General features: G+C 38.3%; 1 protein-coding gene and 1 pseudogene across 1 annotated transcript in view; one reads left to right on the top strand and one right to left on the bottom strand.

The window, feature by feature from the left end:
- Positions 1-3,559: 3,559 nt before the first annotated feature.
- Positions 3,560-26,957, top strand: part of NUSAP1 (nucleolar and spindle associated protein 1) — a 76,949-nt gene continuing 53,551 nt past the window's right edge. Inside the window, exons 1-2 of the mRNA XM_030318442.1 lie at positions 3,560-3,676; positions 5,168-5,248. The gene's annotated coding sequence lies outside the window, so the exon portion shown is untranslated. The remainder of the gene's footprint in view (positions 3,677-5,167; positions 5,249-26,957) is intronic.
- Positions 25,263-25,831, bottom strand: LOC115516069 (annotated as a pseudogene).

Raw genomic sequence — 26,957 nt, 5'->3', positions numbered from 1 at the left:
AAGTAGCTATATCCAGGTAGTTAAGTATATATTCTTGAAAGGCTCTAATGTTATTTTTCTAGATGACAGAATTAGGTAGTCTAATGTATAATTTAAGAGCATAGACTTAGGGGGAGAAAAGAGCATGGACTTTGGAAACTGATTAGGTGGGTTCAGATCCTCGTTCTGCCCCTTAATCAGGCACATGAACTTCAGTGATTCACATATCCCTTCTGGGTCCTTTTCCTCAACTGTTAAGATGATGATGATCACAGTATCAATTTCATGGGTTGTTATGAAGAGTAAATGAGTGCCTGACACATTAAGCATTATATATAAGATTTATTAACAGTGGATGGAAGTGGTAGGTTTATAGGTTCCAACTTGTTGTAAGGAAGAGTTTCTTTTTTTTTTTTTAATGTTTATTTATTTATTTTTGAGAGAGAGGGGAGGGACAGAAAGAGAGGGAGACAGAGAATCCCAAGCAGGCTCCATGATGTCAGCACAGAACCCAACACAGGGCTCAAACTCATGAACTGTGAGATCATGACCTGAGCCAAAGTCAAGAGTCAGACGCTTAACCAACTGAGCCAAGCATGCAACCCTAGAATTTATTTTTTAAATTCAAATTTATTTTTTAAAGTAATCTCTACCCCCAACATGGGGCTCAAAGTCATAACCCCAAGATCAAGAATCACATGCTCCAGTGACTGAGCTAGCCCAATGCCCCAAGGAAGAATTTCTTAATAATTATAATACTATTCACATGAGGAACAGGATACTGCCAATACTAGTGCATTCCTTAGCCCTTAGTTGCTAGAATTGCTTAAGCAAAATCTTTAATAAACATTTTTGTCAGGAATCTTGCAGAATTAGTAACTTACAACAGAGGTTTACCCAGATGATCTAGAATTCCTGCCTAATTGGTTCATAACATAATTACTACGTTCTCCATGTATATATAACAGTATTTTACAAAAGTAGTTTTTATTTTTATTTTTGTTGTGTGTGTGTGTGTGTTTGTTTATAGGAACACATATAGGTATATCTGCAGAATTTTTAAACATGAAGGACATGATTGTTAGGAAGAGGAAATAAATGAGAAACACTCTGTATAATCCCTGTTGACACTATTTTATGGTTTTGTATTTGGTTCTTTTCTATTTGCCAGTGCCCTAGGAAGAAAACTATCTATATTGGGGAATGATTTTCAAAATATTTTTTAGCTAGTACTGCACTGATCTATCAGAATGTACGGTTAAAGCTGAGTCCCAGAGATCCTCTGCTATGCTGGGCAGTAAACCCTTCGGTTGCTGATAGAAGGTATGTTCGGGAGAGTCCTGAATGTAAGAGGAGGCAGGCAAGGAAAACTTGGGTTTGGGACAATGGTACTCTAGAGCAAGTGTGGAAGCATTTTAATATTTTAATAACTGAGTTAAATATCAATCGACCCTGCCAATATCCTGGATTGAAGAGACTATCCGAGGGGTACCTGGGTGGCTCAGTTGGTTAAGCATCCAACTTCGGCTCAGGTCATGATCTCACTGTCCATGAGTTTGAGTCCCACACTGGGCTCTGTGCTGACAGCTTAGAGTCTGGAACCTGCTTTGGATTGTGTCTCCCTCTCTCTCTGCCCTTCCCCTGCTCATGCTCTGTCTCTTTCTCTCTCAAAAATAAATAAACATAAAAAATAAACAAACAAATAAAGAGACTACTCTTTCCCCAATTAATTATCTTGACATCTTGGTCAAAAAGACTATAGGGGTGCCTGGGTGGCTCAGTCAATTAAGCATCCAACTTCAGCTCAGGTCATGATCTCCCAGTTCGTGGGTTCTTGCCCCACATCAGGCTCTGCGCTGACGGTAAGGAGCCTGCTTGGGATTCTCTTTTCCTCTCTCTCTCTCCCCTCCCCCACTCACACTTTCTCTCTCAAAGAAAATAAACTTTAAAAATTTGACTATAAATCGAAGGGTTTGTTTCTGGATCCTCAAATCTATTCTATGGATTCTGTAGTCCTATTCTCATGAATATTACACTGTCTCAATAACTATAGCTTTGTAGTCAGTTTTGAAACTGGTAGTATAATTCTGACTTTTTTTTTTCAAAATTGTCTTAGCTATTCTGGGACTTTTATATTTCATTATACATTTCAAGATCAGCTTGTTAGTTTCTACAAAAAAAAAGAGTGCTAGGATTTTGTTAGGTATTGCATTGAATCTAATCAATTTGAGAACTGTTATCTTAATATTGAGTCTAACAATCCATGAACATGGAAAGTCTCTTTACTTTTTTAGATCTTAATTTCTCTCGCTGTGTTTTATATTTTTGGTGTATAAATCTTCAACATGTTATATTAAATTTTTTCCTAAGTATTTTATTCTTTTTGACGCTATTGTGAATGCGTTAATTTCATTTTTTTTTGTTATTAATGTAGAGAAATAACAGTTGATTTTTGTATACTGATCTTGTAGCCTGCAATCTTACTAAACATATAAGTTCCATTAGTCTTGTTTTTGTTTTTCCTCTGTGTGTGTACTCCTTATGATTTTCTACAGAGGATCACATCACCTGCAAATAAAGATAGTTTTGTTTCTTCCAATCTGGATGCCTTTTGTTTGCTTGCCTTTTTGCACTGGCCACACACACCCTCCAGTACCATGTTGAATAGAGGTGAAGGGAGCCTGTGTCCTTCCTTGCCTTGTTTCTGATCTTAAAGGGGAAGTATGAAGTCTCACCATTAGGTATGATATTAACAGTAGGTTTTCCCGTAGTTGCCCTTTATAAGTTTCTGTAAAAATAGGACTCCTTGGCTCCATCCGAGGACTTTGGAAATTGTATCTCAGGGAGGTGCAGCCTTAGGAATCCATTCTTCCGGAAAGCAGCCCGTTTGACAGTCGTACTGGTGTTTGAGGACCTACACCTCCTACACGGGAGCCCTCTGCCGCACAGCCTAAGAGTAACTTCTAATTACCCTACCCGCCTCTCGGAACAATCCTTGAAGAAAATAATCTGAAGAGCCCTACAGCTGAGTGTAGGAAGCAACAAAACTGTCAGTTATAACGTATGACATTCGGCAGAAGGACCCTAATCTGCTCTCGTGTACTTACCAGAGCTGTAAACAGCGGTCTGATGTTTGGACCCTTTAGGAGTAGAAACAGGTCAGACAGTCAGATAGAAACTGGAGCTATTAAATTGTCTGCCTAGGTGTGGTGTCATGCGCAGGATTAAAAGCTCCCGGCCCGAGAATGAAATTATTAGCAGTATAGTTGAACCTAACGGTGGCTTTAAAAAGTCATACGGCCTAACCAGACTACCCTTCCAAGAAGTGACACATCTTCTACGTGGAAATAATTTTACATTCCTAACAAGTGAATTACAACAACGTCTTTTCCTATTACCTCAACCCTGGGACCCAATCCGACAAAAGGAGAGATGGAAAAGAGATGGGCCGGCGTTATTGATTGACGTACATTCCGTCCAACCTACAGCGGGAAAAGAGGGCGCTTGCGCAAGTCGTTATCCAGTGAGGACTCAATGGCAGAGACGGGGGCGGGGCTTGTGGAAGCAGCTGCCGCAGGGTTGGCGGATTTGGGAAGGAGTGAAGATGGCGGAGTGAGGCGCACCGCCGGGAGCCGGCCTTTGGGCCGGGGGCGGAGAGGCCCCCGGACGGTCGAGTGCTTCTGCTGACTGGTGCGAGGTAAGCCGAGAAAGCCGGCGATGAGGGAACTAGCAGGAGGTGGCGCGGTCCAGTCCGATAGGGGACGGGAGCGCGCAGAGCCTGCCTGCTGCTGGCGCGGGCATCGGCCTGACACGGATTTCCTTCTGCGCCGTCTCAGGGCGGTGGTACTAGCCTTCCGGGGTGTGTCTCACCGACACTTCGACCCGCCGATGCCCTTCTCGGTTCTTTTTGGCTGCCTTTGTGTTTTCGGCTTATTCCCCGTTGACTGCACCCACGCGGGTGTATATCTGCCAGCGTCTGCGTTGTCCAAAGCTTTATCTTTTAAAGAATATGTTTATTTTATTGATTTATCTATATCCCTCGCCTCACGGCTTCCTGCCCGCTGTTTTGCGTGAGTCTCCGACATCTATCGAGGCTTGTTGCGGCCTTGAATAATTAGTGTCCCTTCTCCGTTGACCTTGAGATTTGGTGTAACAAGCCCCCCCACCCCGGGATTTAATTTGTGTGTATCATTCACGTTCTCTTGTTACCTATCCATTCGTTCCCACTCCCATCTCTCAAACTTTAAGATGCGAGTAAGCACCTTTGTCCTTGCATGACCTGGTAGTGGCTTAATGGCGCATTAATGTCGGCTGTCTCAAGGTCTCGGTAGAATTCACCGTTGTTTGTTTCCAAGAGCTAAAAGTCGGTGTACAATTTTTATTTATTTATCTTTTATAGAGAGAAAGAGAGTTTTGGAGATATTACTAGAACGCAATTTGTGTGATGTGGTGGGGTCGCGAAGTGTAATACTCTCAGTATTCGGTTCTTGTGTCTGGGGTCTCTTTGTAATTTGGGTTTTTATAACCTCTCATTCGGTCTTTCAGTTAAATTCTTCGAAAGTCACCGAACAGGTAGGTTTCGGAATTGGTGAAGCCTGTTTAAAATTGGCACGTTGGTTCGACTGACATGTCACAATACGAATGAATGTTTCTGGTATGGTCTTTGCTGCCTCTTGATTTAGCAAAGCTGGAAATATCAGGTAAAGAAATGGCTTCTAAATAAAACCTTTCTCTTGCTTTTCTCAGGAGTCTTTGTTTTTTTGTTTTTTGTTTGTTTTTCCCTTCGATTTCATGTAGAAGAAGAAAGAAGATACATGGGGCAGAGGAAAGGAATAGAACATTATTCCTTCCTACCTTAAAACAGGGGTGTGGTCATCTATAGTAAAGCACAGGTCTTTTGTGACCAGAGGGACCATAGCATCATCAGATTCTCAGTGGGAACTGTGTTCCTTGAAAACTTGAGAACCACTGATCCAAGAGTTTTGAAATTAAAATTATAAAATCTGTATAAAATGAGGGCCAGTGCAGATAGAGAGTAACTTCTTTCTATTCCTTTTGAGTAGTTTTTGATAGTGATGTTTTTTAAAATACCTTGGTTCATTGGAATAGTTTTGCCCCCAGAGGCATATAGCACAAGTGAGGGCTGTATCCTTTCTGTAATGCTCTTTTTTATTTTTCCTTATCACAGGAAGAACATTTTCTTTGGCTTCCAGGTGCTTTTATATTCCTCTCGAGAAGAAAATAAAATTCTGAACTCAGGATTTGGCAAGTGAGTAATAGCGGCTAATGCTTTCAGATACTGTTTAAGCAGCTCAAAACATAGCTAGATAGAAGTGGAACAATAAGCTTCAACAGAAAATGAGCATCACAAGTGATTAGAAATTATATACATTTAAGTTAAATCTTATATTCTCAACAAAATCAGTGTACTAAGTATAAAAAAAGAAAAAAATGATCATTTGCCCAAACTAGTAATTTTTATTGGATAAAGGAAAAAAGGTACAGACTTAATTAGATTGAAGATCAACTGATAAAATATAAATGTTATTAGGCAGATTTTAGAATATATTATTTTTTTTTACGTTTATTTGTTTATTTTGAGAGAGAGAGTGGGACAGGGGCAGAGAGAGGAAGAGAAGGAATCCCAAGCAGGTTCTGCACTGTCAGTGCACAGCCCAGTGAGGGGCTCCAACTCATGAACTGTAAGATCATGACCTGAGCCAAAGTTGGAGGCTTAACTGACTAAGCCACCCAGGTGTTCCTCGAATATATTTACTTAAGTTTTAATTATAGATAAATATTGGTATTCTAATCTTTAATTTCTAAAGCTTTTCAGTACACCTTTATTTTTTATTTATTTTTCTTGTCTTTTTAATTTTTTTAAGTTTATTCATTTCAAGAGAGATGAGAGAGCAAGTGGGGGTATTGGGGTCAGGAAGAGAGGGAGGGAGAGAATCCCAAGTAGGCTCCTTGTTGTCAGCTCAGAGCCCTACATGGGGATTGATCCCAAGAACCATGAGCTCATGACTGAGCTGAAATCTAGAGTCAGACACTTAACCAACTGAGCTACCCAGGCACCCCAGGGTCATACTTCCTTTGAAGGTACTAGGGAAGGATGTGTTTCTTCTAATTTTTGGTGGTTCCTTGGCTTGTGGCAGCATAACTCCAGTCTTCACATGGCATTTTGCCTGTGAGTGTGTCTGTGTTCTAAGTTCTCTCTTTTATGAGGATACCAGTCATGTTAGATTAGGAGCCCACTCTGTTCCAGTATGACCTCATTTTATTTTATTTTTATTTTTTAAATGTTTATTTTTGAAAGAGAGAGAGAGTGTGAGTGGGGGAGGGGCAGAGAGAGAGGGAGACACAGAATCTGAAGCAGGCTCCAGCCTCTGAGCTGTCAGCACATATCTGAACACAGGTCTCGAACTCTGGAACTGCGAGATCATGACCTGTGCCAAACTCAGACACTTAACTGACCGAGCCACTAGGGTGCCCCAGTATGACTTCATTTTAAGGTTTGTTTATTTTTTGAGAGAGAGAGTGCATGTGCATGTGGAGCAAGGAGAGACAGAGAGAGAGAATCCTAAGCAGGCGCCAAGCTCAGTGCAGAGCCCAACGCAGAGCTTGATCTGAGGACTCTGAGATCATGACCAGAGCTGATCAAGAGTTGGATGCTCAACTAACTGAGCCACCTAGCTGCCCCTGATACGACCTCATTTTAACTAATTATATCTGCAGTGATTCTGTTTCTAAATAAGGTCACATTTTGAGGGACTGGGCATTAGGATTCCAATTTATGAATTTGGGGAGAACACATTTCAACTCAGAACATCTACTTAGTGCTATACCTTGATTGTATTACATGGGAATCATTCAATGTACAGCTGCTTTAAGGATTAAAATATATACTGCTTATAAAAGGTACTTAAGAGTAGTCAAAATCATAGAGACAGAAAGTAGGGTGTTGGTTGCCAGGGACTTCAGAAAGGGAAATTGGAAGTTCTTAATTTAATGGGGACAGAGTTTCAGTTTTGCAAATGAAAAAAGTTAAAACGGTTGGGGTGGTGATGCTTGCACAACAATATGAATGTACTTAATACCACTGAACTGAACACTTAAAAAGGGTTAAGATGATAAATTTTATGTTATGTGTATTTTACCACCAAAAGAAGTTGAAAAAAGGTAAGTAAAAATTCCACTACTGGGGCTCCTGGGTGGCTCAGTCAGTTAAGCATCCTACTTCAGCTCAGGTCATAATCTCATGGCATGTGATTTCAAGCCCCACATCAGGCTCCGTGCTGACAGCTCAGAGCTTGGAGCCTGCTAAGGATTCTGTGTCTCCTCTCTCTGCCCCTCTCCCACTTGCACTCTTTCTCTCTCTCTCAAAAGTAAACATTAAAAAAAAACACAAAACTTAACTGGAACAATAAGGATATGCATTGTATTTTTTAAATGTGTTCTGAATTTACATGGCGAAGTAAGAAAGGAGTGTTAAACTCCCATAATACATTACTCTTCCTGTCCTTAGAGGAAGTAAAGTGGATTAGTTCTTTATTGATGCATAACACATTACCTAAAACTCAATGGATAAAAACAACAGGAAACATGTATCATCTCTCACAGTTTATGTGGGTCAGGACTTACAGAGCAGTTTAGCTGGGGTTTTCTGGCTTGGGTTCTTTTCTAATGTTGCAGTCAAGATATTGGTTGGGGTGACAGTTATCTGATTCCATGGTGGCTCATTCACATGGCTGATAAATTCATACTGGTGGTAGAAAGCCTCCATTCCTGCCAGTGTCAGCCTCTCTAAGGATGCTTAAATGTCCATGGCATCTGGCTTCTCCCAGAATAAGCAGTCCAAGAGAACAATGTAAAAGTCATAGCCCCCTCCATGACCTTGTCTCAGAAGTCCCTCACTGTCACTTCCTTCTCATTCAGTTGGTCACTATTTTGACACCCAACTACTATACCACAATAGAAACCAAGAGTCAGGCACTTAACCGACTGAGTCACCCAGGCGCCCCCATACATTTTTATTAGAAGGTATTGCTGAAGCAATTTTTTTTAATTTTCTTTATTTTGAGAGAAAGAGCATGAGTAGTAGAGGGTCAGAGCGGGGGTGGGAGAGAGAGAATCCCAAGCAGGCTCTGCACTAACAGCACAGCCCACCATGGGACTTGAACCCACTAGTTGTGAGATCACAACCTGAGCTGAAATCGACTCTGTCACTTAACTAACTGAGCCATCCAGGTGCCCCTAAAGGAATTTATTTATAAGACACTCTATATACGTTCCCTATTAAGAAAAGGTGGGCTTTTTTTTTCTTTTTTTCTTTCTATAATTTATTTATTTTATAATTTACATCCAAGTTAGTTAGCACATGGTGCAACAATGATTTCAGGAGTAGATTCCTTAATGCCCCTTCCCGGTTTAGCCCATCTCCCCTCCCACAACCTCTCCAGTGACCCTCTGTTCTCTATATTTGCGTCTCTTATGTTTTGTTCCCCACCCTGTTGTTATATTATTTTTGCTTCCCTTCCCTTATGTTTATCTGTTTTGTATTTTAAAGTCCTCATATGAGTGAAGTCATATGATGTTTGTCTCTCTCTGACTAATTTCACTTAGCATAATACCCTCTAGTTCCATCCACATAGTTGCAAATGGCAAGATTTCATTCTTTTTGTTTGCCGAATAATACTTCATTGTATATATATATATCGCATCTCCTTTATCCATTCATCCATCAATGGACATTTGGGGTCTTTTCATACTTTGGCTATTGTTGATAGTGCTGCTATAAACATTGGGGTGCGTGTGTCCCTTCGAAACAGCATACCTGTATCCCTTGGATAAATACCTAGTAGTGCAGTTGCTGGTTCGTAGGGCAGTTCTCTTTTTAATTTTTTGAGGAACTTCTATACTGTTTTCCAGAGTGGCCGCACCAGTTTGCATTCCCAGAAAAGGTGCTCTTTTTAAAGGCTTCTTTGGTGTTTGGTTTGCGTAGAATTCTTTTAGCATATTTACTCCTGGAAAGAACTAGCTTGTATCTTCTTTCTTCGTCAACATTACTACCAGTTATCTTGTCATTATAATTGAACTACAGAACAGTCTAATGACTGATGCAAAATTTGAATTAGCCTGAGTAAGCTTATATAATGAAACAGCTCTGTTGCCTGTGGTGTTCTAAAGGCCCTTTGTGGTTCTTCTGTATTTTTTACTCTTACTTCTACTTTTGCATCAATGCAAATTCTGTAATTCTCTTTCTCCTGATTTGATTCTGAATTAATTTATGTTTGCCTTTATTTTAATTCCAGTATAATTAATATCCAGTGTTATATTGGATGTACAATATAATAATTGGATCAGATGTACAATATAGTGACTCAGCAATTTCTTGCATCATCCAGTGATCATCATGGCACGTGCACTTCTTAATCCCCATCACCTATTTCACACATCCCACTACCCATCTCCCTTCTGGTAACCATCAGTTTGTTCTTTATAGTTAAGAGTCTTTGTTGGTTTGTCTCTTTTTTTCCTTTGCTAATTCGTTTTGTTTCTTAAATTCCACATAGGAATGAAATCACAACGTATTTGTCTTGCTTTGATTTATTTTGCTTAGCATTATATTCTCTAGCTCCATCCATGTTGTTGCTAATGGCAAGATTTCATTCTTTTTGGCTTATTCAGCTTTTTGGCTTTCATTAAGCTTATAGCTGAGTAATATTGCATTGTATATATACACTATATCTTCTTTATCCATTCATCTGTTGATGGACACTTCGGCTGCTTCCATAATTTGGCTATTGTAAATAATGCTGCTATAAACATAGCAGTGCCTGTATCCCTTTGAATTAGTGTGTTTGTACTTTTTGGGTGGATACTGAGTAGTGCATTTACTGGATCATAGGTAGTTCCATTTGTAACTTTTTGAGGAACTTCCATACTGTTTTCCACATTGGCTGCACCAGTTTGCAGTCCCACCAGTAGTGCAAGAGGATTGCTTTTTCTCCACATCCTCGCCAACACTTGTTGTTTCTTGTGTTTTTGATTTTAGCCATTTTGACAGGTGTGAGGTGATACCTCATTGTAGATTTTTTTTTTTTTTAATGTAGGCTCCATGCCTAATGTGGGGCTTGAACTCATGACCCTGAGATCAAGAGTTGGATGTTCTACTGACTGAGCAACACACAGGTGCCCCACATTGTAGTTTGATTTGCATTTCCCTGATGATGACTAATGTTGAGCATCTTTTCATGTGTCATGACTTCTTTGGAGAAATGTTTAGTCATGTCTTCTGCCCATTTTTTAATTGGATTATTTGTTTCTTTGGTATTTTGAGTTGTATCAATTCTTTATATATTTTGGCACTCTTTATCAGATATGTCATTTGCAAAAAATTTTTTTCATTGAGTAGTTTGCCTTTTTGTTTTGTTTATTATTTCTTTTGCTCTGCAGAAGCTTTTAATTTGGGTATAGTCCCAGTAGTTTATTTTTGCTTTTATTTCCCTTGCTGTAGGAGACATATGTAGGAAAATGTTGCTGTGGTTGATGTCAGTGAAATTATTAACCTCTTCAAGGATTTTTATGGTTTCAAGTCTCACATGTAGGTCTTCAGTCCATTTTGAATTTATTTTTATGTATGGTGTAATAAAGTGGTCCAGAGGCATGTGGGTGGCTTAGACAGTTAAGTGTCTGACTTTGGCCCAGGCCATGATCTCATGGTTCATGAGTTCGAGCCCTACATCAGCCTTTGCCCAGGGATTCATTCTCATTCTCTCTCACCCTCTCTCCATCTCCCTCTCCCTCTCTCCCTGTTTCTCTGCCCCTCCCCAACTTGTGCATGTTCGTGCTCGTGTGTGTGTGTGTGTGTGTGTGTGTGTGTACATGTATATATATATAAGAGAAAGGGGTCCAGTTTCATTCTTTTGTATGTAGCTGTCCAGTTTTCCCAACATTATTTATTGAAAAGACTTTTTTCCATTGGATATTCTTTGTTGAAGACTAGTTGACCATATCATTGTGGGTTTATTTCTGAGTTTTCTTTTCTCTTCCATTGATCTATTTGTCTGTTTTTGTGCCACTACCATGCCGTTTTGATTACTACAGCTTTGTAATAAAACTTGAAGTCTAGAATTGTAATGCCTCGAACTTCACTTTTATTTTTCTTCTTCTTCCCTTCTTCTTCTTCTTCTTCTTCTTCTTCTTGTTCTTCTTCTTGTTCTTCTTCTTCTTCTTCAAGTTTATTTATTTATTTTGAGAGAGAAACAGATCACAAGCAGGGGAGGGACAGAGAGAGAGGGACAGAGAATCCCAAGTAGGCTGCGCTGTCAGCATAGAAGCTAACACGGGGCTCGGTCTCATGAACCGTGAAAGCAAGAGTCAGACACTCAACCGACTGGGCCCCTGCTTTTCTTTTTCAAGAATGATTTGACTATTCAGGGTCCTTTATGTTCTGTATATATTTTAAGATTGTTGTAGTTCTGTGAAAAATGCTGTCGGTATTTTGATAGGGATTGCATTAAATCTGTAGATTGCTTTGGGTAGTATAGACATTGTAACGATATTTGTTCTTCAAGGGGTGCCTGGGTGGTTCAGTCAGTTGTCTGACTTCGGCTCATGTCACCTCATGTCATGATCTCACAGGTTTGTGGGTTTGGGCCCTGCATTGGGCTCTGTGCTGACAGCTCAGAGCTTGGAACCTGCTTCACATTCTGTGTCTCCCTCTTTCTCTGCCCCACCCCCACTGGAGCTCTGTCTCTCTCTCAAAAATAAAAGCATTAAAAAAAAATTTTTTTTTTTAACTATTTGTTCTTCCAGTCCATGAGCATGGGATGTCTTTTCATTTCTTTGTGTCTTCTTCAGTTTCTTTCATCACTGTTCTGTGGTTTTCAGAGTATAGGTCTTTTACCTCTTTGGTTAAGTTTATTCCTAGGTACTTGATTATTTTTGATGCAATTGTGAATGGGATTGTTTTCTTAATTACTTTCTGCTGCTTCATTATTACTAAATATTATATATATTATTACTATATATTATTAGTATTTAGAAAGGCAACAGATTTTGTATTCTCAGATTTTGTATCTTGAGACTTTACTGAATTCATACATCATAACGTTCTAGTAATTCTTTGGTGGAGTCTTTAGGGTCCCCCCCCCCCAGAAAAGTAGTTTTGCGTTTATTCTTTTTTTTTAATGTTTATTTTATTTTTGAGAGAATAAGCAGGGGGAGGGGGAGGGGTGGGAGACAGAAGATCTGAAGTGGGCAATGCGCCCACAGCAGAGAGCCTGATGTGGGTCTCGAACTCAGAAACCTTGAGATCATGACCTGAGCTGAAGTCTGCTCAACCAACTGAGCCACCCTGATGCTCACTATTTGGTTCATCTACAAATAGTGAAAATTAATTAATTTATTTTAGAGAATTTTTTTTTAATGTTTATGTACTTTTGAGAGAGCGAGAGAGCATGTGTATGTGAGCAGGGGGACAGGCAGAGAACAAGGGAGACAGAGGATTCCAAGTGGGCTCTGAACTAACAGCAGAGAGCCTGATGCAGGGCTCGAACTCAAGAACCATGAGATCATGACCTGAGTCAAAGTCTGACACTTAACTGACTCAGCCACCCAGGAACCCCATGTTAAAGTTAGTTTAAATTTTCCTTTTGTGATTTTTGATTTAAGACTTTGTCTTGTCTTCAACCTGGGTTACTCAAATTCAGTTTAGAGTTGAGGTATTTTTTTTATGTGACATAGTAAAAATGGAGGCCCAGGAAGACGAGTTAGCCAGTTGCTTATTGGCCATTTTTGTAAGTTAATTTATTTCAGCTTTTCATAAGCATTTGTTACATGTTTTTTATTGTAAAATAATACATAAGATAAATCATTGTAACCACTTTTAAATGTAGAATTGTGTGGCATTAAGTGTATTTATAATAAACACTTTTTTAAAAATGTATATTTATATTGTGTAACCACTACCACTGTTTCCAGAATTTATTAATCATCCCAAGCAGAAATTAATTAACTCCCTTCCCCACTTCCCCCAGTCCCTAGTTACCTCTTCTACTTTGTTTTAGGTACCTCATGTACATGGAATTACATTAATATTGTCCTTGTTTGTTTGATTTACTTTTACACATATTCGCAGTTTAAAAAGTATTATATTTAGCAATGAACTGATGATATTTTTACATACTTCTATTTGGTGACCATGGTATAGTACACATTGTTTTACTTGTGGTTATATTTTACAAAAACATTTTTTTAAGTATTATTATTATTGTTATTAATTTTTTTTGGTTCAGTTTCTGCAGCTGCTACTACTAAATAAAAAACCATTTTTATTAATTTCTTATGTACCTTTCCAGAGTTTCTTTCCACATATAAAATCAAATACAAAAAAAAAATAGTAATAAAATAAAATACAAAGACATTTCCCACTTCTTGCCTTTTATCCAAAAAGGAGAATATGACAAACTTTGATCCATATTTTTCTTTTTGCTTCTTTTACCAAATTTTCATAGTAATACACAGAGAGCTTTTTTTTATTCTTTTTGACTGCTGTATAGTATCCAACTGCTTACAAGTACCATAATTAATGTAGCCAGTTCTGACTAGAAGGTCATCCGGGATGTTACTGTTATTTATAATTACAAACAGTGCAATTCTGATCTACCTTATGCATGTTTTTCTACACATTACAGAAAATGTTTTTAATAGGTTGTCCCAGCCTAAGATAGTTCTTGTTTCATCGCATTCTTGGCAACACTGTGTATTAAGTAATTTTTCTTTTTTTTTTAATCACAAAACCTCGTTTATTACAGTGTTAGTTTTGTTGCTCTCTAGTAACAGTACCAAGAAAGTATTCTCAAACTTGATACAAGTTGATTTTATCTAATAAGTTGCATTTCTTTTCTTTTTTTTTAATTAAAAAAAAATTTTTTTAATGTTTATTTATTTTTGAGAGAGAGAGTGAGACAAAGCGTGGGCTGGGGAGGGCCAGAGAGAGGGAGACACAGAATCCAAAGCAGGATCCAGGCTCTGAGATGTCAGCACAGAGCCCGACGCGGGGCCTGAGCCACGAACCATGAGAACGTGACCTGAGCCGAAGTCAAGCGCCTAACCAACTGAGCCACCCAGGCGCCCTGTCTTTTTTCTTTTTTTTTTAAATTTAATTTATTGTCAAATTGGCTAACATATAAAGTATGTAAAGTATGCTCTTGGTTTTTGGGGTAGATTCCTGTGATTCATTGCTTACATACAAAACCCAGTGCTCATCCCAACAAGTGCCCTTTTCAATGCCCATTACCCATTTCCCCCTCTCCCACCCACCCCCCATCAACCCTCAGTTTCTTCTCTGTACTTTTTCTAAAATTTTTTTTTTTACATTTGTTTATTTTATTTTTTTTTTTTATTTTTTATTTTTTTTAAATGTTTATTTATTTTTGAGACAGAGAGAGACAGAGCATGAACAGAGGAGGGGCAGAGAGAGAGGGAGACACAGAATCGGAAACAGGCTCCAGGCTCTGAGCCATCAGCCCAGAGCCTGACGCGGGACTCGAACTCACCGACCGCGAGATCGTGACCTGGCTGAAGTCGGGCGCCCAACCGACTGCGCCACCCAGGCGCCCCAACATTTGTTTATTTTTGATAGAGACAGAGTACAAGTGGGGGAGGGGCAGAGAGAGAAGGAGACACAGAATCCAAAGCAGGCTCCAAGGTGTCAGCACAGAGCCTGACACAGGGCTCAAACTCACAGGTGCCCCTCTTCTTTGTATTTAAGAGTTTAAGTTTGGGGCGTCTGGGTGGCTCAGTCCGTTGAGCGACCGACTTCGGCCAGGTCATGATCTCACCGTCTGTGAGTTCGAGCCCCGCATCGGGCTCTGTGCTGACAGCTCAGAGCCTGGAGCCTGCTTCAGATTCTGTCTCCCTCTCTATCTGTCCCTCTACCACTCATGCTCTGTCTCAGAAATAAATAAACACTAAAAATTTTTTTTTTAAAAAAAGAATTTACGTTTTATTTACTTAAGTAATCTCTACAGGCAACGTGGTGCTAGAACTCACGACTCTGAGATCAAGAGTCACATGCTCCACAGACTGAGCCATCCAGGCGCCTCTATTTTACAAAATTTTTATTGTTCACTGTTAGTCTTAAGTTGTTGAAAATAATTCAAAGTAAAGATTATACAGGGGTGCCTGGGTGGCTCAGTCAGTTAAGCGTCCGACTTTGGCTCAGCTCATGATCTAGTGGTTCATAGGTTCATACCATGTCGGGCTCTGTGCTGACAGCTCAGAGCCTGGAGCCTGCTTTGGATTCTGTGTCTCCCTTTCTCTCTGCCCCTCCCTCACTTGTACTCTGTCTCTGTCTCTCAAAAATAAATAAACGTTAAAAAAAAATTTCTTTCAAAGTAAGATGATAAGCTTTGAGTACAAGTAGTTCTATCAAATTGGGAGTACAGCTGCTTTTATTACTTTATTATTTTTTTAAGGTTTATTTGCTTTTAAACACACATGTTCTGTGTAGAATCAGGGCTATAAAAACTTGAGGCACCTTACTCCATTTGCATAATAGGAAATGGATATGTGTGTGTCTTGTTTTATAATACAAGTTTTTATATAAATGTAATTTTTTTCTGTTGTGCTTATAAATTTTCCTGACTAATGCTTCTGCTTTTCTGATGACAATACTGAATTCAGTGTTATGGTTGGACATTTTCTTTTAGACAGTGTGTAATCTAAAATATATTTTCTATGTGTTTTTAAATATTTTTAAAAGTAAGCTCATGCAGAAGTACCTGTCTTAACCTCCCTGTTTTTAATTTATTTTGTATTTCCAGGTATTCTGTGTTTCTCCTGGAGTAGGTAGTCCTTCTTCTTTTACCCAGCCACTTTCCCTATTCTTGAAATGTGGATATCTCTTCTCTACATGTTTTACCTCCATGATTTGGATTGGAAAAAGCTGCTTTTCTTTTGGTTCCACTTCTCAGATTCAACATAGAGAAGCTCCTAGGATGCAGTCGTCTTGCTGAGCGCTCCAGGAAGAAAGAAGCAACTGACATGCATGTTCTGCTTTTGCTTAATTATAAAGAAATTATTTTGGAAGCTGGGGCTGATGTTCAATTTCAAACAGGTGCTTAGATGTTGGCATTTTTAAAATTCTTTACCTTTTGTTCCAAACAAGAAGACTAAATAAATAGCAAGTATGGATGACATAAGGTTTTTTTTTTTTTAATGTCTTCCAGTTTCAGCCACTGTCATAAGCACAGTTGAATCTGCAAGAGTAAATTCCAAATATGTGTTCTAATATGAAATGAAAGAGATGCTTAAAAATTAACATATTAAATATCTAAATTCATCCTGTGAAGTACATTTGCTGGAAAAGAACAAAGGTCTAATTTTGCAATAAAACCTTTGATGTAATAAAGAAGCATAAAGACAAGATACTGCAGGGTTAACAGAGTCTCTGTAAACTACACATTTTCACATGTGTAAATCTACATTTTGATGAGAAGAGGGATTTTTCTCTTAGAGAAGGAAGCTGTTGTTGGCTTCTGTCTCAGAAGTCTTTGGACCACATTATGCATTTGTTAACCCTGTGAATCCATGCTTGGATTTACTGAAAGGTTGGAAAAGGAAACAAAACAACTTCAAGTCCAGTGATGGAACCCTGTTCATCTAGCTCAGATGAGAGGCTGTTATATTTCAAATTACTTCATTCTTTTTTGTGCAGTCTTACATAACACTTGAGACTTGGTTTTCCATACTGCTAAGGCAGGAAGAAGAGTGGCTTAAGTGGTTTTTCTGTTCAGAAAATAATGGTGGATCCTACATTATGACCTGCCTTCAATTTTGGACATGGAGGAATGGAGGGCAGGGGAATGAGAAGAGTTTCCATAAGATTCCTTTCTCCTGAGAAAAAGAAGCAAAAATGCCTTATGCAGCTCCATCTGACTTCATGGCATTTTACATTCTGTAGCTTGATTTTTCTAAAAATTTAAATAGCCTTTTTCCTTTGATCCAAGGTGGGTACTCAAGTGTTTAGTTTGTTTTTCTAGGTGAGGCTGTCAGGTCTGGGACTCAGGTAACTTTACGCAGTTGGAACTGAACTTTCTCATCAGAGAATGGACCTCAAAAGCAGTGTTCCCAAACTTGTGGTTGATTTAGAAGAAGTTCAGGGTCTGGAAAAAACCTCAAACAAGAAAAATAGTTCAGTAAGAAATACGGATCTTCCTTCTTTCTCTTAAAACCTGCACCATGTGATGAACAGACTATTGTGTAAAGAAAGCTGTTCTTGCTTCCAGATCAACAGAGGACCAGTGTCTGAATTGTCAGGTCTTTACATAAAAAGAATAAAACCGTATGGGTCTTTGTGAGAGAGAACTTAAAACTTCTTAGATGCAATTAAGAACACATTTTCTTAGATCCTATCTGTGACTTAGGGAATTTGCCTAGGGCCATACATGCTGTGATGCTGAAAACTTAGAGCAGATTTACCAAAATTTAGCAGTGATAGAAATGACCAAAAATGGGAAATGTTGAGCACTCTTAATGATTAGCTAAATTGGTCAAACTATTTGAATTGTCATAAGAAAGCTTTTTAGTAAAATACTCACGTAATATAGATAAGGTATAATTTCCTTTGAAGATAAATACTGAGTGGTAAAGCATAGAAGTAACTTCGGATAAAGGTAACTTAAATTTTTCTCTGACTTCTTAGCCAACTTATATTTTCCTTTAGTATTTTGGAATTGTTAAAGACAGAATGGAACCTACATACATGAATCTCACTGGTATGTTGAGAATTTATATCTTCTGTTGTCTGTTATCCATCTGCCCTGTGTCCTTTTTGCAGTGTTTTGGGTAGGGTCATTTGGCCCAGGGGATAGGGACTCTGTACGGTCAGCACCAGTGAAACCATCTCTGGCCTACTTGTTGAATATGTATCAGACTCATCTTCTCCATTTGCTTTGTATTTTTTATTTCATACCTAAAAGAACCACTGCTGAATGATCTCGTTCAAGTTGTTCTTGCATCTTTAATTGTTGTCACCAGATGGCATCTACCAAAATGGTACATGCCAATTGTACTAGCCCAGGGTTTACTAAATACACCTACATTCCCCCCCTCCCCTGGTCTATTTTGTCCCCTTCTTGATGGCAAAGGCTGTAATTTTAGGCGAGAATATGCCTATTTCGTTCCCTTTGTTCATCCATGTCACCTGGCCGTTTTTCTTTTTAAAAAGTTCAACAAAAACGGGATATGTGCAATAGAAATATATATATATGTATATTTTAATACTTGTGGACAAATGTTACAAGTTGTTTAAGAACAACAAAATCACCAATGTCTTCCATTTTGAGATGTGTATAGTTTTGTAAGCATTAGTGCTTGGTAGCATATTGTAGTGCCATGTTAGGGGTTAGTGCATGAGCCTAGTAATAATTTAAACTTCAGGATGAATTATTGATAATAACCAATAGTGTAAAATGAGTGGAAAATTGAGACCTTTTCTTTTTTCATAAATATCTCAATCGTGATCTTCTCTCTGGGGAAAGACGATTAAGGCCAAAAAGACTCATTTATGAATAGAAATGTGGGATCACAATGTGAAATACTATGTTTGAGGTTATTTAAGCTTTCTCTGAGGTAGCTGGAAACCAGCTGCCCTTGTATCTTAAGAAGCCTCAAATCAAAATGAGTCCCCATTTCATGATTCTGCTTTTTTGCTCTGTTTGAGATGAAACTGTTCTTAGGTTGTTTTCACACTGTGTGTCTCGTAGGTTTATTATTATTTAATCCACTCCTTTTGCATCAAGAAATTCTTTTATATTTTGCATGTCTTACTCAGATGCTATGTTAATCAAGTGCTTTTCTAATCTGCAGACAATTTACATTTCCTGTCTGCAGCATGCTACTTGTTACCGAAGAACACTGGTCAGTAGTTCAGTGTCCTTCATTAATTTGTCACGGGCTTTTCCTGTTTCAGAATCTGAATTGTGTGTTGATGGGATTCCAGACCTTTTTATGAGAATTGGAATGTAGCTAGATAGAGCTTACCCAGGTTGCCCTGTAATAACTATCTATTTTGCTTGGTTAGATAGAGTAAGCCACCTCAGACAGCTTTCACTTTTTTCTACTTTCCTTGTGGAAATAAAAGTTTTGTTCTGAAAGCCTAAGATAGCTTTCTGTGGAAGAGAAATTCCTACCTCTAAAAGCTGCCTTGAGAACTTGGAAAGGGCAGTTTTCTGAGGTGATTTTTAAAACTCAGTATTCTGAGAGTTCAGGATTTATTGACACAGGTTCTACAGTTACCATGATGTGAAATGCAAAACTAATGAGGTATGTCTCCTGTACAGAAGCAAGCTTAAACAAATAGACTTTGCAGCAGCAGATATCCAGGGACCCAGGTTTAGATTCTCATAGTGTATTTAAAGTAGTTATACTCTTGGCTCAAGAAGTTTATTACCTGGGAGAATCCATTTCTGAAAAGCATTTAAACATTTTTAAAAATACCTCTGAAAAGGTAATGAATGCAAAATATCAAAATAGCACAGTATATAGGAAAGGATACTTCCTATTGCAAAAAATAAAAAATAAAAGCCATAAAATGAATAATTTTCAAGAGGTAGAATTTTAGTAGCAATAACAGTTTTGCATGTATAGTAAATTGTATTAGCAAAGTTGTACAGTTGAATAAATATTATTACTTGAGGTTGTGAAGCTCTGCGATCAACAGAGTTGCACAAAAGGAAAAAGATGTTTTAGACAAAGAACATATAAAAGGTACTTATAAAACTGAATGTATATGAATATATCATTGTGTGAGAATTAGCAACTTTTGTGTAAGTTTAAAGGTTAGAGACCCTATTTGTTTCCTAAAGCAGAGGGTTAGAGCCATTGAATGAAATTTTTCTAGTGGTTAACCTGGAAACAAATGTACTACTGATGTAGCTCCACTGAAGCCATCATGTGGGGATTTTGCTTGATGTTCTTGTCAGCAACAGGCATCTACAGAATAGCAGACTTTGTTGTTTGTCACCTCTTCTCTTCTCCATTAGTTTTCCGGGTGCATTTTAAAAAATGAAAAGTTTGTTGTGTGTGTATGTTTGGGTTAAAAACAAGCCAAGAACTTGGATAGCTGGGTTTTCCTTATGGCTGTGGTAAGGGAGTGGTAGGGGAGTTAGAATTTAAAGATGTAAAGCAAAGGATTGAAGGGAATAGCCAAACACAGTATGTTGGTTTTTAAAACCCTGTCTGATGTAGCTGTGCTGAGGACTTTGGCCTGTGACTGTTTATTTTAATTTAATAAAGAGCCCAGCAAACTAGTTTCTTGATCTGGGGAATCACACACCTCACATCAGGCTATAATAGTGGAATAGTTCATTTTGGCCATTAGCACCTTGAAGTTCCTTGAAAAGATTGGGTCTATGTTCCCTTGTTTTCCCAGGGAAAAAACTAAAAGTGGAGTGGATTTAAGAAAATAGTGCCTCTTGAATATTTAATTCTTATATGGCAACTCCAAAGGATGGGGAGAAGGCTATATTAAATTGATTATAGCTCCTCTTTTAATGTCTTACGCCAGCAGTTGGTGTTAGAGACATTGGAATAACCAAGCAATATTCACTCATCTGCACGATCATGAGGACACCGCTGTGTATTATAGTGATGTCAACTTAGTTACTTAGAACAATTAAAGACTACTCTTAACAGCCACGTTATAGTTGTAAATGCTAAAATGTGTTACAAGTTTTTGTAGTCTCTGAGTATGCAGTTATTTTTAATGTTGTGGTCTCATGTTTACTCTTTGTGTACCTGTGATATGCAAAATATGAAGAGACCCTTGGCCTCCAGGAGTTTACATTCTCATGGTGCTGCTGTTGCAAGCAAATCGCTTCTAGTTTATTCAGAACATTGCTTGGCTATTAACCATACCCTATTTGGAAGGATCCCTTGGTCAACAGTTTTCAAAAGCAGAAGTCTATGCTAAATTTCAGGGCATTGATTTTGAGTTTACATTTTATTAGCTCTGCTGTTCATAAACTCTCTTTCCCCAGGGGGCTGTGCAGATAAAGCTCATTAATGTGAATCAGAAACCATTCTGCCTAAAAACATCTTCATCACTACACCACCTATGCTCTTCTATGCTATAGGTGTCAATAAATGGCCAAGAAAACTTAACTGCTCAATTCTCTTTCTTTTCCCAGAGTTTTTACATCATTCTTTACCCAAAAGGGCCAGGATTTGCAATTAAGCCTTTTATAATTGAGTAGTGGTCCTGATTTTAACCTCTTTGTGTGTGACTTTTGTACCTCTATTGAGATAGCATTGTGATGTGGAGCACCTGCCCTGCCTGCATTTCTAAGCAATCACTTTATTAACCCACATTTTCAGTTGAAATTTGGCATGCATGCTTGTTATTTTTCCTAATTCCTCTGAATCAAGGGGTCTTTTCTGCATGTTTATTAAAACTGGGTCTGAATGAAAGTGGAAGCAACCAAGAGTGGCAGGCCCGTAACTCTGATTTTAGAGTACTAATATTTTAATGCATGATTGAAAATGTCCAGTGTTATATGGTGACTAGTAGATACATATATATATATGCATTTATTAATGAAGCAATAGAGATTTAAACCAATAGCCTGAATTTACTGTTTGGATTATTCGTTTTCATTTTCTAATTAAAGATTATCATAACTTCCATTGAAAATGGGAGCTAGAAGATAAACAGGGGCGACCACAAGACATTCAAACTGTCAGGAATAGAGAGCATGACAGTGCTCACCCTCTCACCTCTTGCCTGCTTCCCTTAGTCCCCAAGCATGTTTAAAAACAAAACTAAGGCACAAACTAAGCATGTGGAATAAATAAATAAGCTGCTATGGCTCTAGTAATCAGAAAGGTGCAGAGTTTCAGAAAGCGTAGGAAAGTAGGGAATACCAGTGTAGATTATAGAAAGTAATGTTAAGTATGGGGATTTGTCTGATAAAATTTATGTGGCTTAAGTTTGGATCTCTTAAAACTAGTATCTTGGAATTCAGTATCCTATTTCAGATATTCCAGCATTTTCAGGTAACCAGCCAACTCTTCTGAATGGTACTGGTACTGACCAGTCATAAAGGTTCCCGCAAAGGAGACTTCGATTTTGTAGAAACAGTGCTAAAAATGTTGACAAATCTGTGACTTGGGTTCTCTTTTGTTACTATATTATATAAATGTATTGTGTTTTTAAAATTTATAGCCAGGGCTTTATCCATGATCTTTTGCTTAGACTGCATAATTTGTTGCCTAAAGCTTTTGATCCCAGGTGAACAGGAACAGGTTTTCTCATAAAAACAACAACAAAAATCCTTGCCATTCATTTTCTTACTTGATGTGGAAAATAGATCAGTTTATTGTGATAGCTTAAAACTTTTGAGAATATTCCTTAGAAATAGCCATTATAAGTGCAAATGATCGTGAAAAATAATGTACAAATGGAATTCATATCTGAGTGGCCTAAACAGAAGAGAATTCAGAATTAGAATAGATGATTCTCACTAGGCCTCTCCCAAGTTTCATGTTTGATTGAAAAATAATTTTTCTAAAGTCATTTTAACCTGTTTGCTGTGGGGTTTTGGTCTAAATACCTTTAGGAATGCTTAAGTGGAAATTGTGACTTTCTAGTAGTTCAGAACTGAATTTTACTTATAGTCATTGCAGTGTTTAGTCTCCACTTAAGTACAGGAAGTGAGATGTCATATCCCATATATAAATTTTCTCTTTGCCACTTACTGATAATGTTGTCAACCAGTGAAACCAGTAAAGATACGAAGAAAGTTTCTCTTTGTTCCCATTATTCCACAAAAGCATATTAAAATAGTTGGAAAACCAAGCATCACAGATTTCTCTAGGAACTCAACTCCTAAACCTCCTTTAAAATCAAAGTAGATCTCTTGAGGTTGCAATTTTCAAAAGGTTTTTTCTCCTTTGGTGATAGTATGCCATGCCATCAGTTTTTCTCCCAGGTATAAGAACAGTATTGTGGCAATACATTATCGTCAGCCCTTCAACAACAGTAATAGTCTTGGCACTTACCTTAAAACCACGCATCCTTTACAGTCATATTAGGGTATCATTCACATATTTTTATTTACTGTCCTACAAGTACAGTTGTTTTTACTTGCTGTTCTGCATTTTCTTCACTTGCACCATTGGTAAAATGTTAAAAGGATTTCATTGAATGTTGAAAGTATTACAAAAGGCAGCTTGCTTTTTTTAATCTATGCATCCTTGGGATTTCAGAAGAAATGTTATTCTTTGATGTAAAAGGGAACTGCTATACGAGTTGGAAACTCTGTACCTGTGTGTGTGTATATATATATTTTTTGGCAATAAAGCAGCATGGGCTGAGAATGCACTGAAACTTCACTGTGTGTCACTCATTACTTGGAAGAGGTAATTTCTAATAATGCAGATTACTAAGGTGGGAGGAACCAAACCAGAGACGTAGGCTGAGGTAGGCTCCAGATGTCAAAAAGACAAAAGACCTGGGTGTCGATAACCTATTGTAGCAGTTTCTGCTGTAGACCAAGAGGACTGGCAGCCATTTGAACAAAGAGGCATCCCATTTAAACTCTTGTCATTCCCACCTTTAGGGCTAGGTATGAACAAATGTTTAGTTTCTGGTAAGGAATTACTGAGCTAAGTACAATAATGATAAAACTATTGCAGAGAATCCTTCCTATCTGAAATATATAACACATTTAAAATGCTTTTACATTGAGTATTTAAACATTAGCTACCTTAACTAAAGAGGCTTAACACTGTAAGAAGAGATGCTTCTTAATTTAGGGGAAAGTGTTTTCAAGTTTAAAGAAAGTAGGGGTTCCTGGGTGGCTAGGTTGGTTAAGATTCAGACTTTCGCTCGGGTCATGATCTCACAGTTTGTGAGTTCAAGCACCATGTCAGGCTCTGTGCTGACAGCTCAGAGCCTGGAGCCTGCTTCGGATTCTGTGTCTCCCTCTCTCTGTGCCCCTCCCCTACTCGCATTCTGTCTCTCTCAAAAATTAATTTAAAAAAATTAAAAAATTTAAAAAGTAGATGTTACAAACTTCCTTGGGATTGGCTCTTGTCAAATGGAGAGGAACAAAAGCTATGTGGCTTTTGAGGTACGATTACTTAATGTAATCCTTTTGATTTTTGACTAACACACACTGATATATACTGATATACTCCATTCCCAGGTACTGTACTAGATGTTGGGATTACAAAAGTGGAAATAGTTTCTGTTAACTCAGGAGCTTAAATGCTTACAACTCAGGAGGAACTTTAGTATGTAGTTTTATTCTCATGACTATATGGAATTCTGAAAATACTTTTATTCAATATATATACAATGCTCAGTAACAAACTGTAGCAAAGTAGCCTTAGAATCTGTTAATATCAGTCATTGATGTTTGTTAGACTTTCATAGGGACTCATACCACCTAAAAGTATCATTTAAAAGGGTTGTTTAAAAATTCAGCCATTTGTGAGTATCAACTAGTGTATGGAAGGCATAATATCAAAATTATAAATGCATATGCCCTTTGGCCCATTTTAGTAATCACTCCTACAGAAATACCAGTACAACTATGCAAAGATATATACAAGGATCCAATATAAGAAATGGTTAAATTCTGATATATTCATATCATTGAATCATGCAGATACTAAATAATTTGCATATGGGCTGGTATGGAAAGTTGAGAAAAGCAGATGGTAGAATAATGTGAAAGATATAACTGCCTTTATGTCTATATATGTATATCCACATGCATAAAGATTATTGAACACTTAGTATGTGCTAAGCACTGCTGTAATTACATTAGATGTATTCATTAATTCATTTACTCTTCACTACAACCGTAGTTTCTTGGTTTTTTAAATTTATTTTGAAAGAGAGAGAGCACAAGGGAGGGGCAGAGAAAGAGAATCCCAAGCAGGCTCCGCATGGTCAGTGCAGAGCCTGACGCAGAGCTTGAACTCACAAACCGAGATCATGACCTGAGCCGAAATAAAGAGCAGGATGCTTAAGCAACTGAGCCACCCAGGTGCCCCCAGCCCTAGTTTTTGTTTTTTTTTTTTAACAGAACAAGCCTTTTGATTTAAACAATTTTTTTCAAGTTTATATTGAAAGACAAAGCAAGAGGAAGAAGCAGGAGAGAGAGAATCCCAAGCAGGCTGCATGCTGCCAGCACAGAGCCCAATGTGGGGCCTGAGCCCACAAACCATGAGATGATGACCTTGAGAGCCAGACGCCCCAGACCAAAAAGCTTCATTTTTTCATTTAGCTTTCTGACTCTGTGCTTGTGCCTTCAACACTTTCACAATGATTTTCTGCTCTTTAATAAGGAAAGCATGCTTGATCCTATCACAAACACACTTAGCACATGTGGAACCACCCTAGGCCCTGCTGTTTTCTCCTTGTAGACAACCTCATAAGAACTGTAGGTCTCACAGCATGAACTCCTTGAAGCCAGCCTGAGCACACACACCACACGCTGATTCTGATGCTTTCCCAATCTCCTTGGTGTAACAGTAAATTATTCTATTCCAGGGGTTTGGGACACCTTAAGTTTTGTTAGAGGCTGTATTGTAGGACAGCATAAGATGGGATGTCAAATGCTGGACCATTGTGAATGCCTATGATGCCATCTCCAGAAGAGGGAAAAACCAGCCCTAGTTTTTAATCCCTATTTTATAAGAAGAGCTTATGTAAATTCTTTACATTTATGGCTAGAAGTATCCAAAATATCACTAGAAGTATCACTATCCTATTGTGATAGGAATCCAAATAGTTTGGTTCCAGAGCATGCTCACTTTCTGGCTTGCTATCCCATGCTTTTCAAAGGTGGAAAGGAAGTGTAGTTTTCACTCTTTGTCATACATCTATGTTTGAACTTTTTTCTAGAATAAGCACATAATTTGTATTTGGGGAAAAAAACCTATTTAAAACCAGCCAGCTTAATTTGACATAAAGTTCGAGCATTTAAATTTCTATTTGTCTGCCAAATCAGCAAATCCAGAGGTTATGGAAAATAGCTACGTAAGAACATACCCCCACACACACACAACAGGATAATTCAATACAGTATTAATTTCTTATGTCTCATTCTTGAGTAGAAAATAAGAGTTTTTCTGGTACTATTTGTTGCCAGAGGTTTCACCCTTGTTTATGGAATCAGATTTTGCAACTCAAAAGCATAAAGCAAGTCAGAATTTTGTTTAAAATTTTTAATTTTTAGAGCGAGAGGGTGCAAACAGGGCAGGGGCAGAAGAGAGAGAGAGAGAGAGAGAGAGAGAGAGAGAGAGAGAGAGAATTTTAAGCAGGCTCCATGCTTAGTGTGGAACCATATACAGGGCTTGATCCCACAGCTCTAGATCATGACCTGAGCCGAAATCAAGAGTTGGACACTCAACCAACTGAGCCACCCAGGCATCCCAAATTTAAAATACTTTTAAAGGGAAATGTCCTTTATGTAGTATAAAATGGAAAAAAAATTTTTTAAAAATGCTGCTAGCTACAGCTGAACCAAGTCAACCTGGCTATATCATGTCTCAATTGTGCTCTTGCCAGTCCCTCAGTGGTCTGCTTGCTGAGCCTATAACCCATGCTGCACAAGACAACCATAGTAAGGTTCTACAAAAGTAAAACCAATCCTATCACAGGCCTCCTCTAAAATTCTTCAAGGGCTTCCACTGTTCTTGTGATAACCACCATCCTTCAGGAGGACAGTAAGTCCTCACACGGCTGGTTTCTGACCACTGGTGTAACTCCTGCAGGCCTTCTTTTATGGACCTTATAGGGCCTTTGCACATGTTTCTCCCTCCATTACCTTATTACCTCCTACTCTGTAAGACCACTGCTGAAATGTCACTTCCTCAGAGAGGTCTTTCTTGACCTCCAGACCAGGTCCTTTACATGCTGTATGTGCTTGTAGCTCTATGTCCCTTTTCTTCAA

Source organism: Lynx canadensis, chromosome B3 (genome assembly GCF_007474595.2).
Source record: "Lynx canadensis isolate LIC74 chromosome B3, mLynCan4.pri.v2, whole genome shotgun sequence".
In the NCBI taxonomy this organism is placed as follows: Eukaryota; Metazoa; Chordata; class Mammalia; order Carnivora; family Felidae; genus Lynx; species Lynx canadensis.
Note: the sequence above shows the minus strand (reverse complement) of the source record. Positions and strands in the feature narration are given on the sequence as shown.